We start from the raw sequence: 12,035 nt of genomic DNA on the forward strand, positions 1-12,035 counted from the left end.
GGAGGCCTTCGGGATATTTACATCATGCCAAGTTACATGCGGAGCAACTGATGGCCCTGGAGAGTTCCTTCCAGGTCAGCATGAAGCCAGCACATTCTCTGAATTAAAAAAAAAAAAAAAAGGAACCCACCATCATTAAATTGACTTCGCCACACTCCGCATTTCTCCATCAAGCTCACAAAGGTGCTTTGAGAGAATTTATCACATGCCCTGATGGCAGCTCCTTGCAGTAGTCACATGGCAGTCTCCAGAGCTAACTTCTCAAAAAAGTCAATGAGAGTTGGGCCACCTGATTTGTGCTTGGCAACTGCTGGCTGGCTCCCCTTGACCACTGTACGAGCTCCTGTCTGCTCCCAAACCACTGGCCTCACCTGGGAACTGGAATTGCCCAGAGCTTGATGTGACTTTTACCGCCATGTAGTTTCTGGCATCATTCCCCTCATTCCAGCCCGGAACTCTTGCCTGCCTCTACTCTCCAGGCAACACTCCTGACCTCAAGCAGTCGTCAGAGCTTCCTGGCAGTGCTTCTGCAGCCTTCGGGGCCAGGCTTCCCCATCCCGGGAGGAGGCGATTGGCTGCGGTGGGGCCTGACACCTGCCTTGCCTTGTAAGTTGCCATCAGGATCAGCTGAGAATAGTCTCACCCTTGCCCTGCTGATCCTCCACTAGGCACATCAGGGCCCCTGAAAGACGAGCCCTGGTGGGCCCCAGACCCACCTGGCACCTGCCTCTTGCTCAACTTCGTGGTAGCTTTGACCCCGCAGACCTCTACTTGAATGGCCTCCTTGCCTGGCCTCGGGACTCTGCTCATTCCTTCCAATGTGACCACATGTTCTCATGACCAGCAGCTCAGCCCAGGGACACCAGGGCGAGTGAAGAGGAGGCAGCTGCCCTCAAGGGCATGGTTGGGGTGGGAGGGTGCAAGAACTGGGTTGAACCAATGGGGAGCCTTCTGAGGACTGGGAGGAAACGGGATCTGGGAGACTGAGGACAGCAGTGAAGTCAAGGCAGCTGGGGAGGCATCAGCGCAGGTCAGCAACAAAAGGCAAAGGGATGGGGGGAGACAGGTGAAGTGTGAGGTCAGAGGTCAGGAAAGGGGGAGGGGCAAAGAGCTGGAGCTCTCCAGGTGTACAAGGGGTGGGGTGGGGCAGCCCAACACTCTGGGGACAGATGGCATGTGGCCCCAGGTGGACCTCTTTTCTGTGCAAAAGCAGATGCACTGAAGGTTCTAGCCAGGGTGCTTAGGCAAAAGAATGAAATAAAAGGCAACCACATTAGAATGGAAAAAGTAAAACTCTCTCTCTCTGAAGATGACCTGATCTTTTATAAAGAAAATCCTCAGGGAGCCATTTAAACACTATTAGAACCAAAAAATGAGCTTGGCAAGGTTGCAGAATGCAAGATCAACATACAAAAATTAATTCTATTTCTATATGCTTGCAATGAACATTCCAAAAATAAAATTAAGAAAACAATTCCACTTTTAATAGAGTATCAAAAGTAAAATCCTTATGAATAAATTTAACAAAAGAAGTAGAAAACTTATACTCTGAAAACTATAAAATTTTGTTGAAAGAAGCAAAAGAAGGTCTAGACAAATGGAAAGACATTCCATGTCTATGGGTCAGGACACTTAATATTGTTAAGATGACAATACTCCACGGGTTGGACAGAGTTGATACAATCCCCATCAAAATTTTAGCTGGCTTCTTTGCAGAAAATGACAAGCTGATCCTAAAATTCATATGGATTTTCAAGAAAAAACAAAACAAAGTTAGAGGATTTCAAAACTTACTACAAAGCTAAGGTAAACAAGTTTGTTTCCGGCATAGGAATAAACATATAGTTCAATGAAATAGAGTTGGCAGTCCAGAAATAAATCCTTACATTTTTGGCCAATTGATTTTTCAAAAAAGGGTGCTAAGACAATTCAATGGGGGAAAGACAAGCTTTGAACAAATTGCTCTGGGACTGACTGGCTGTCTACATGCAAAAGAATGAACTTGGACCCCTGCCTCACACTATACACAAAAATCAACCCAAAGACCTAAACGTCATAGCTAAAGCGATAAAACTCATAAGGAAAACTTAGGTCAAAATCTTCATGATCTTGGATTAGGCAATGGATTCTTAGACATGACACTAAAAACACAAGTAACAAAAGAATACATAGACAGACTGGATTTCACCCAAATTTGAAACTTCCATCTTCAAGGAACATCATCAAGAAAGTGGGCGAAAAAACAGAATGGGAGAAAATATTTGCAAAACACATGTCTTGTAAGGAACTTATATCCAGAATATATAAAGAACTCTCACACTTCCAAAATAAAAAGCCAAATAATCCAATTTTTTAAATGCGCAAAGGATCTAAACAGACATTTCTGCAAAGAAGACATACCGATGGTCAGTGAGCACTTGAAAAGAAGCTCAATGTGACTAGCCATTAGGAGAATGCAAATCAGAACCACAATGAGATACTATTTCTCATCCATTTGGGTAACTGTCATCAGAAGGAGAGACCATGACAAGCATTGACAAGGACGTAGAGAAATGGAAGCCTGATATGTTGCTGGCAGGAGGGTAAGTGGTAGAGCCATTTTGGAAGACAGTTTGGCAATGCCTCAAAAAGTTAAACGTTGAGTTCCCATGAGACCCAGCAACTTTATTCCTCGGTAAACACGCAAGAAAACTGAGAACACATGTCCACATAAAATCTTACACACCAGTGTTCACTGCAGCGTTTATCCCACTGGCCCCAAGGTGGAAACAACCCAAATGTCTATCAAACAATTCATGGATAGAGAAAACATGGTTTAGCCATACAATAGAATGTTATTCAGCCAGAAAAAGAAATGAAATACTGCCATGTGCTACAACACAGATGAAATTTGCAAACATTATGCTGAGTGCAAGAAGCCAGCTACAAAAGGTCACGGACTGCATGAGTTCACTTATGTGAAATGGCCATAATACGGAGACGGAAAAGAGGTTAGTGATTGCCTAGGGCTGGGGGTGGGAATACAGGAAAAAGGAAATAATAGCTAATGGGTATGGGGTGGGGTTTGTGGGGTGATAAAAATGTTCTAAAATTGATCGTGGGGATGGTTGCACAACACTAGGAGTTTACTAAAAACCATTGACCTGTACACTTTAAATAGGTGAACTGTATGGTATGTGAATTTTATCTCCATTCTGCTCTTATAATTACTAAAAAAAAAAAAAGAGGCTATGGTCTCCTAAGGGCCTGACACTGGGGAGGGGTGGACACAAAACCTCCTCAGTTGAACCCTCTCCTTTCACTCTCTCTGATCCTGAAATGTTCACCTTTTATAGAGTTCCCTCCCCAGCACCCTCTGCCCTTTCCACACAGTCATCCTGGGTAACCTCAGCCCCTCCGGGCCTCCACTCCCCAGCACATGCCCCCAGCGCTCCCAATTGCCCCTCTATCTGGGCTCTCTTCTGGGCTCCTAGGTGCCAGACCCCTGGCCTTCTCTCCTGGTTATGATGACAGTGACATTTATGACGACGACAATGATGATGACAGCTCTCACTCTTACTGGGCATTTATCATGTGCTAAGCACTTCATATGCATTATCTTAATTCTCACCATAACCTGCTGGGGCCAGCTCTACTATTATTATCCCCATTTCACAGGTGAGGCCACTGAGGCTCAAAATGGGGAAGTCACTAGCCCCAAAACACACAGCTGTGGGAAAGGGTAGAGCTGGGATTAGAACTCAGGCAGCCGGCTTTAGCACCCTCACCTTTAAACACTAGGCTGGGTCCTCAAATTCAGATCGACTGCTGGACTCACCCCTTCCCCGCTACCCACCCCACCTCTTCCCTGCCTCCTCCCTCCACACCTCTTCCAGACCCACCCAGCACAACACCTCTTTCTGGTGCCCACCCTGGATGTCCACCCCCCTTCACCCCCTACACACTCCTCTCTCTCCCCTCACCCTTGCAGACCGGCAACACCCATGCCCTGACTCTTCGGAGGCTGAAACAGCCCCTGAATTGCCCGGGCTTCTGGGAGCCCGAGAGGCTGGCCCACTCAGATCCTCAGTGCTTCCTGGGTGCATAGTGCAGGCGGGTCCCCATGCAGAAATGACTCAGGCCCACTCACTGATGCCCGGCTCTGTTCCAGGAACAGGGCAGCATTTTGAAACAAGGTGACTCAAGGCCCTGATGAGTAAGGCAGACATTCAGCTCTACAGACAGACAGACAGACAGAACATTGTGGTTAGTGCGCATGGCCCACCGGCCGCAGGTAGACTCCTGGGGCCCTCTGGAGGACCTGTCTGAGCTCACACACTCCAGAACTAGGTTCCTGGGACAAGCCCTGCTCCTGTCCCTGGGGCCCCAGAACTGCCCCTCGGATCAGCTCCCCCAGCCTAGCTGTGGGGAGGAGCCCCCAGCCTGCCCGCCTGCTGACAGGACCAGCTCTTTTCTGTGCCAACCGCAGCCCTTCCCCAGGGCTCTGTGATCTAGTTTCTCTTTTTCTACCTTAGAAATAGCTCATCACACGTTTACCCACAAGCCCTTCTGAAGGTGGAGGGCCCCCACCCCCAGGAGGAGACGCTCACGGGTTAGGAATTTCTGAGGGCACAGCCGGCCTTGTAGTGATATTCGAATAATTTGTTCCTTGAGTGACAAGGAAGGAAGGAGAGAGGAAGGGAGGGAGGGAGGAGAGATTCTAGGGGCCCCTGGTTTTGTGAGTGTCCTTGAATTTGCCAGCTGGGTTTACTTTTGCTGGTCTTTCTGTAGCTGTGTGACCTTGGGGAAGTCACGCCTTGTCTCTGGGCCTCTTTCCACCAGCAGTCAGTGAGAAGGTAATAAGATCAGGCTGCTGCATAACTCCTGAGATGGCTGTGATGTGATTCCAGGCATGGGGCCTTTGCAAGGCCTCCTCAGGGTTTGGGGCGGGGCTCAGGTGGAGCTCCAGAGCCCATCCCCTCACTCATCAGCGCCTACCTGGGTCCTAGCCTTGCATTTGGGCTGCGTGGAATGCTCTCTGCAAAGTAAATCAGGCAGAACAAACCTGGCAGCGATGGCTAGAGACAGAATCAAACCTCTGGGAGAATGACTTGGAGAACACACACCCTTCATGGCCCAGGAACGTTCAGGGGAACTTGGCTGGAGCTGGCCATCAGAGTCAGTTTGCATCCAGACCACCGCCCCACCTCCAACAACACACAGTTTCTACACATTCCCAACCATACTGACCAGTGGCCCTCACCCCCTGTCCCTGGCACGGCGTTCCCATTGAGTTCCAGGCTGCCGTCAGGCAGACTTTGTCGCATTGATCACGGATGAGGCACAGAAAATTCAACCACTCTCATCATTTGGTGAGTCTGGGAGCTGTCTCAAGGCCTGTAGGGACCTCACCCAGGGAAGGAATCTCAGAAGCACTGCTCAACCTTCCACCAGCCCACTGCTCGTCCTTCAAACACTCCCAGCGTACGGCCCACCCACCACGCAGCGCCCCTCAAAAGCATTGCACACACACACATCCAACCTCGTCTCTCACGGGAACCAGCGCCATTGGTACCTGTACTGCTGGCCCACAGAAGGCTCTATCCTCCATCAACGGGAGGGCGAGCTGGGGATGGAGCCTGTGAGCTCATGTGGTGACCTGACTGACTGTCCCCCATCCCCCACCTGCCAGCCCGTGGTCAGAAGGTCTACACCTGCAAAGATGAGACACCTCAGCTTAGTCTGCAGTGTGGCTTCCAGGGTGGCCTAGGCAGGGAAAGAAGTCAGGCCCGTGAGGGCAGGTCCCACATGGTACCGGGAGAGCCGCAATCGTACCTCCCACACCCAGCCCTTGGGGCTCCATCCCAGGCCTCCCCGAGACCCTGCTTAGCATCCAGAACAGCCAGGCCTCCTGCTTGGGTCCCCACATCTCCCTCTCCACACCAAAGCCTCAAGCTTCATAGTCCTAAGCCCTTCCTTGTCCATTGCCACGCCCTGGCTGGCCTCGGTTCACCTCTCTCACTCTACTAAGACCAATTCTCCACACAGCAGTGAGGAGGATCTTCTGAAAACATGAGTCAGGTCATGCCATTCCCTTGCCAAAGACTCCCCAGTGCTCCCTCATATGCCAGCCAGCCTGGCCAGGGCCCTGACCCCTGAGCGCTGGTGGTGGTGTCCCCTCCCTGATCACTTCGCTTTGACACCACTAGGTAGACATCTTTCAGTTTCTCCAAAATGCCAAAACTTGTACTGCCTCAGGGCCTTTGCACATGCTATTCCCTCTGTCTGGAATGCTCTGCCCACCCCACTCTGACACAACCTCTTCTGTGATTATTAGTTCCTTCCTTAACACTCAGCTGAACAGTCCCCTCTGAAGGGCAGCTTCCCTGCTACCTCATCTAAAGCAGACGTCCCTGGCTGCAGCCTGTGAGGGTTTGTTACTAGTGTGATTTTCTAGTAAGTGTTGTTATTTACTTGGTCACATCTGTCATCCTCACTGAGCCATGGGCCCCAGGAAGACAGGACATGTCTTTTGGCCCCTGTAGCCCCGGCCTCTCCCCCAGCATGGAGGCTTCAAGGGTACTCCAGAAGCTGTGAAATGAATGAAGAGATTCATGGATGCGCCTTGAGGAGATGCAGCGACAACACAGGGAAAGTCAGAGTGGACCGGCTCTGCCTGTGCCCCTGTCCTTGGTTGCCTCTGCTCACAGCTCAGAAGCTGACAAGGCTGAGTGCTTGCTCAGTACTCCCCGTCATATGTGGACTGGCCTATTGAACCCCCAAGAAACAGGACCTGGTATTAACACACTTTACTAACAGGGAAAATGAGACACCTCTGTGGGCCAAGGGGCTGGAGAGGAGTGACCAGGACAGCCAACATCGGCCCACGGCAGACCATGGAACCCAAAGAAGGCTGGCCACATGGAGGCCTCTGGGACCCCCCAAGGGTGGCTGAGAGTCAGGGACCCTGGCAGCTGGGAGAGCCATTTCAGAGGCGCAGGGAGGAGATCACAGCTGCAAACATGCCCAGGAGCCTCAGGCAACCCCCAAAGGGCCTGGGCTTCACAGGGTGCCAGGACTGAGGACATAATCCTAACCGTCTAAAGGTCCTTCTCCAGAGCCCATCCCTGGCTGGCGGTGGCCTCCCGGAGGACTTCAAAGAGACTGCTACTCAAACTGCCCTCCTCCCAGCATCGGCTTCATCTGCGAGCTTGTTGGAAATGCAAAAGCTCTGGCCCCACCCAGACCCACTTACCAGGATCTGCTTTGACAAAAAGCCCAGGAGCCCTGTCTCACTTTAGATCTGAGGAAGCCCTGCTCCCAGGCACCCCAACGGTCTGCTTGCTGAAGTGTCTCTCCGCACCATCGCAGCACCATTCCTGGCAGCCCCTGAGCACGCCTGTTGACAACACGGTTACTCCAAGGTTTTCATGATAGCATTACTTACAAAGGAGAAACTTTGGCAATAACCTAAATATCCAACAGTAAAAGAAAAGGTCCTAAATTAAGAGATAGCCATTAAAATGCTCTTTCAACAGAATGTTTGATTGCATGGGAAAAGCTTATACTATCATATGAATGGGAAAGGCCAGCTTAGGCCAGCTTAGGCCTGCAGACACAATTGTATTCAGTACAGGCCCACGTGTGTGCACATTCAACACGTTACCAGTGGGCATGCTCTGATTTCTGGGGTTAAGGGTTTTTTTTTATGCTTCCTTTTAGTTTTCTGTGTTTTCCTAATTCTCTTAGTGAAAATTCCTCACAATAATGATAATGAAACCATTGTGCTATTTTTTTAATTATGTAATTTTTTAAAAAAGAAAACGTGATTATCCCTTGGAAGAGTTTACATCATTTATTCTGCTACAGGGCCTGACAAATCGGGTTTTGGGAACACCGCCTGAGGCAAGGCCCTGAGGAGGGAGTGTGGGAGGAAGGGGGTTGACAGAGGTTGTGAGTGGCCAGGGTGTCGTGGGCATCTCCTGGGCAGGTTGGCCTTGTGGGGCCTGGCTTGGGGTGGGGGAAGCCTGGGGAGTGGGGAGCCCTAAAGGCCAAGGCCACTCAATCTGAGGCCTTTGCTCCTGCTGCATTTACTTCCTAGAATACCTTCCCCTCTGCCCTACTTTCTTGGCCGACTCCCATTTGTCCTACATGACCTGGCTCAGGGACCACCTCCTCCAGGAAGACCTCTCTGATATCTCCATCCCCAGGCCTGTGGGCAGGATTAGTTGCCCTTCTGTGGGTTCCCACAGGAGCCTCTTGGGTCCCAAAGGACTATGAGGGTGTGATGGAAAATGTTTCACACACGCATCTGCGACCATGTCTAGTGCACAGAGAGCCCTCAGTCAACAATGACTGCTCCACCCATCAACTGCTAAGGGCCTACAAGCAAGGGCCCGATCAGGGCAATTTCCGAAAAGCATTTAGGGATGGATGCCAAGCATTTCTGGGGCTCATGGATCCCTCCGAGGCCCCTAGTCTTAAAGTCCCACTTGGCAAGACTCCAGCCTCCAGGCCTTTTCGAACCCCATCAAGCCCCTTGGTCTGGAGCCTCAAGGCAACCCAAGGATGGGCAGGAACTCACAGCGCCCACATCTCATTGGGTTATTGTAGGAAAAAAGGGGATGGGAAAAGGCCTATCCTGTACCTGGCAAAGAGAGCGCGCTCTGAGCCTACAGGTTTACATCCCCCTCCTGGCTTAGACGCAGAAAGTGGTGGCCGTTCTACATGGGGCCCAGGTGAGTCTCTGAGTCCTGCGGGCTGTAGTCAACCAGGTAGGCTGGGCCAGGCTCTTCTTGGCGGTGGCCCAGCCTTAGGCAGGCCTGGCAGTCACGATGGGAACATCAGCCTTCTCTGGGGAGGCTCCTTAGACAACCTGCTCCTTCAGAGCCCACCCTTGAACCCCAGGCACCAGTTCCAGGGTTTCTGGGGATGGTTGTGACATCTGCTCCTGGAGTCTGCGCCAGGTGAGGCGTAGAATCTGAAGGGGCAGTTCTCCACACCCACTCACTCATAGAGAGACCTCACAGGTGGGGGAGGCTGAGGCAAGGCGAGCCTTGAGCATCTGGCCCCCTTGAGGCAGGGGGTAAAGTCAGTGGGGCTAGGGGACACGGAAGTCTGCTGCCAGGAAGGCCAGAAGCAGCACTGCGCGCGGGGGAAGTCACTTCAGTTGCTGGGTGACTGAGTTTTTTAAATTTTTAGTTGTGGTAAAGAGACATATAACATAAAATTTACCATCTATACTATTTTTAAATGTACAATTCAGTGGCATTAAGTACATTCATAGAATTGTGCAACCATCGCCACCATCCAGCTCCAGACCTTTTTTTATCTTTTTCATTCATTGAAGTATATTCAGTTACAATGTGTCAGTTTCTGGTGTACAGCATCATGTTTCAGTCATACATGTACATACATATATTCATTTTTATATTATTTTTCATTATAGGTTACTACAAGATATGGTTCCCTGCATTATACAGAAGAAATTTGTTTTTTAAAATCTATTTTATATTAGCTCTAGATCTTTTTCATGTTGTAAAACTGAAACTCTGTACATTAAGCAACTCCCCATCCTCCTCTTTTCCCAGCCCCTGGCAACCACCTTTCTTTCTGTCTCACTGAAATTGACTACTCTAAGGACCTCACGTAGGAGAATCATCCAGTACTTGTCTTTTGGTGATTGGCTTATTTCCCTGAGCATAATGTCCTCAAGGTTCCTCCATGTTGTAGCCTGTGTCTGATTTTCCTTTCTCTTTAAGGCTGAATAATATTCCCCTGTCTGTATACACCACATTTTGTTTATTCACTCCTCTGCTGATGGACACTTGGGTTGCTTCCACCTTTTGGCTATTGTGAATAATGCTGCTCTGAATACGGGTGTACAAATCTCTCTTTGAGACCCAACTTTCTTCTTGAGGGTATATACCCAGATGTAGAATTGCTGGACCTATTTTTAATTTTTTGAGGAACCTCCATACTGTTTCCCACAGTGGCTGTACCATTTTGCATTCCCAGACACAGTGCACAAGAGTTCCAATTTCTCCATATCCTCACCAACACCTGTTATTTTCTGGGGTTTTTGATAGTAGCCATCCTAGTGGGTGTGAGGTGGTGTTGCTGGTTTTAATACCAGCCTGCTCCCATCATTTAGTTAGTCCTGCCCTGCGCTGGGCATTACACGGGCTCAGAGGGACCACAAGTGTACCCTCTGCCCTCCAGGACCTTACCTTCTAAATGTCCAGGAGCGACCTCACTCAAGATGAATTTCAACGTTCTGTCGACTATGATCGTCTTGGCTGGAGTCACACGTCCACCTCTGCCCACATCAGTACTAGGAGGTCCTGGGGGTGCAGTGGCCTCCAAGGAGGGGCTCCCAGAAGGAGGATTGGGGTGTGGGGCAACTACAGTGGTCTCTTGGGACATCTGCCCAGCCAAGGATGGTCAGCAAACCTTTTCTGTAGAAGTTCAGGTTCAATATTCTAGGTTTTGCAGGCCACATGGGTCTGTGTCACAACTAATATATAAACGAATGAGGAGCTCTATTTCCATAAAACTTTATTAGGCACTAAATTTGAATTTCATATAATTTTCACGCCATGCCGTATTATTCTTCTGTTGATTTGCCTGCAACAATTTAAACATGGAAAATCATTCTCAGCCCGCGGCTTTGGCCCCTGGCCGTAGTTTACCAGACCTCGCCCTGGAACTGATGGCAGTGGCGTTGGGAGGGCACAGGGTCCTGCTGCGCTAACAAGGGCAGGATGTTCCTCAAGCTCTCATCAGCCCGAGCGCCTCGAGGGGGCCAGACACCCCCGAGGATCACACTCCAAGATGAAACGGCTACACAAGTGAGTGGTGCAGGTGTCCCTGGTGCCCATGCCCATGAGCACTGCTCCGTGGCCCCCGTTGATGGCAGCGAGAATCCATGGGCATCTGCTAAGGAGAAGAGCTGGAACTAAGATGAGGAATAAGACAGCAGGAACTCTGGGGCACAGGGTGCTGGGCTGCTTGCCTCAGTATTTTCTAATACACCTGCAGAGCCCTATTTCAGCTTTGGCCGAGAAGCAGGGTCACAGCCACCATGGGGGCCCTGACAGTGCGAGCCTGGGCTCTCCAAGCCCTGAGGCAGGCAAGAAGACAGAGAAGTTTCTCCCTCTCCCCCTCCCCTGGGTCAGCAGACTTCACAAGGCCAGCAAAGTGCAGACCCCACACGCCAGAGTACAGTGTCCCAGGATTTTTTTTAAAATGTTATTTTGTTTATTTTTATAATTTTGTTGGGGAGGGTAATTAAATTTATTTATTTTTGAATTTTTTTAATGAAGTGTAGTCAGTTTACATGTTGTGTCAATTTCCGGTGTACAGCATAATGCTTCGCACATGTGCATACATGTATTCATTTTTATTTATTTATTTGAGGCACTGGGGCTTGATCCCAGGACTTTGTGCCTGCTAGGCATACGCTCTACCACTGAGCTATACCCTCCCCAACTCCCAGGACCTGAGGTTTAACACCAGCTCCTCTCTGTGACACCGTGTGACCCTGGGCAAGTCACTGCGCTATCTGCACTTCAGTTTCTGCAGAAAAAGAAATAAAAATAGCCCCTAGAGGCATGTTGGATCTACTGGGTTAAAAATATGTCAAAGGCTTAGAAGAGTTCTCGGCGCACCATGAACTGTCAGTCAGGGGCAGCTGTCATCATCTCATCTCATCCCCACAAGCCGAGGAGCTGGCTCCTATTACTAGGAGTATGTATGATGAGGAAATGGGGACACAGAGAGGTTAAGTCCTCCCAGGGCACACAGCTAGGACAGGGTGGAGCTGGAGTCTGGAAAGCCATAGTCGCCTGCAAGCCCTATGCTCTGAGACCATCCCCAGGCCGTGGTCCACGGGCCCTCTTGGGGAGCCACAGCAGCAGAGCCCTGGGCCCGGGATGGACCCTGTAGGAAGGCACCCTGGGCCCACCCAGCCTCGATGGACCTGCCTCTTCCAGAAGATCTTTCTCTGTGATCCCACAGCCCTACTTCTTGCCCTCAGGAGCCATGTGTGCACTCAT

The sequence above is a fragment of the Vicugna pacos genome, chromosome 5 (assembly GCF_048564905.1).
Source record: "Vicugna pacos chromosome 5, VicPac4, whole genome shotgun sequence".
Taxonomy (NCBI): domain Eukaryota; kingdom Metazoa; phylum Chordata; class Mammalia; order Artiodactyla; family Camelidae; genus Vicugna; species Vicugna pacos.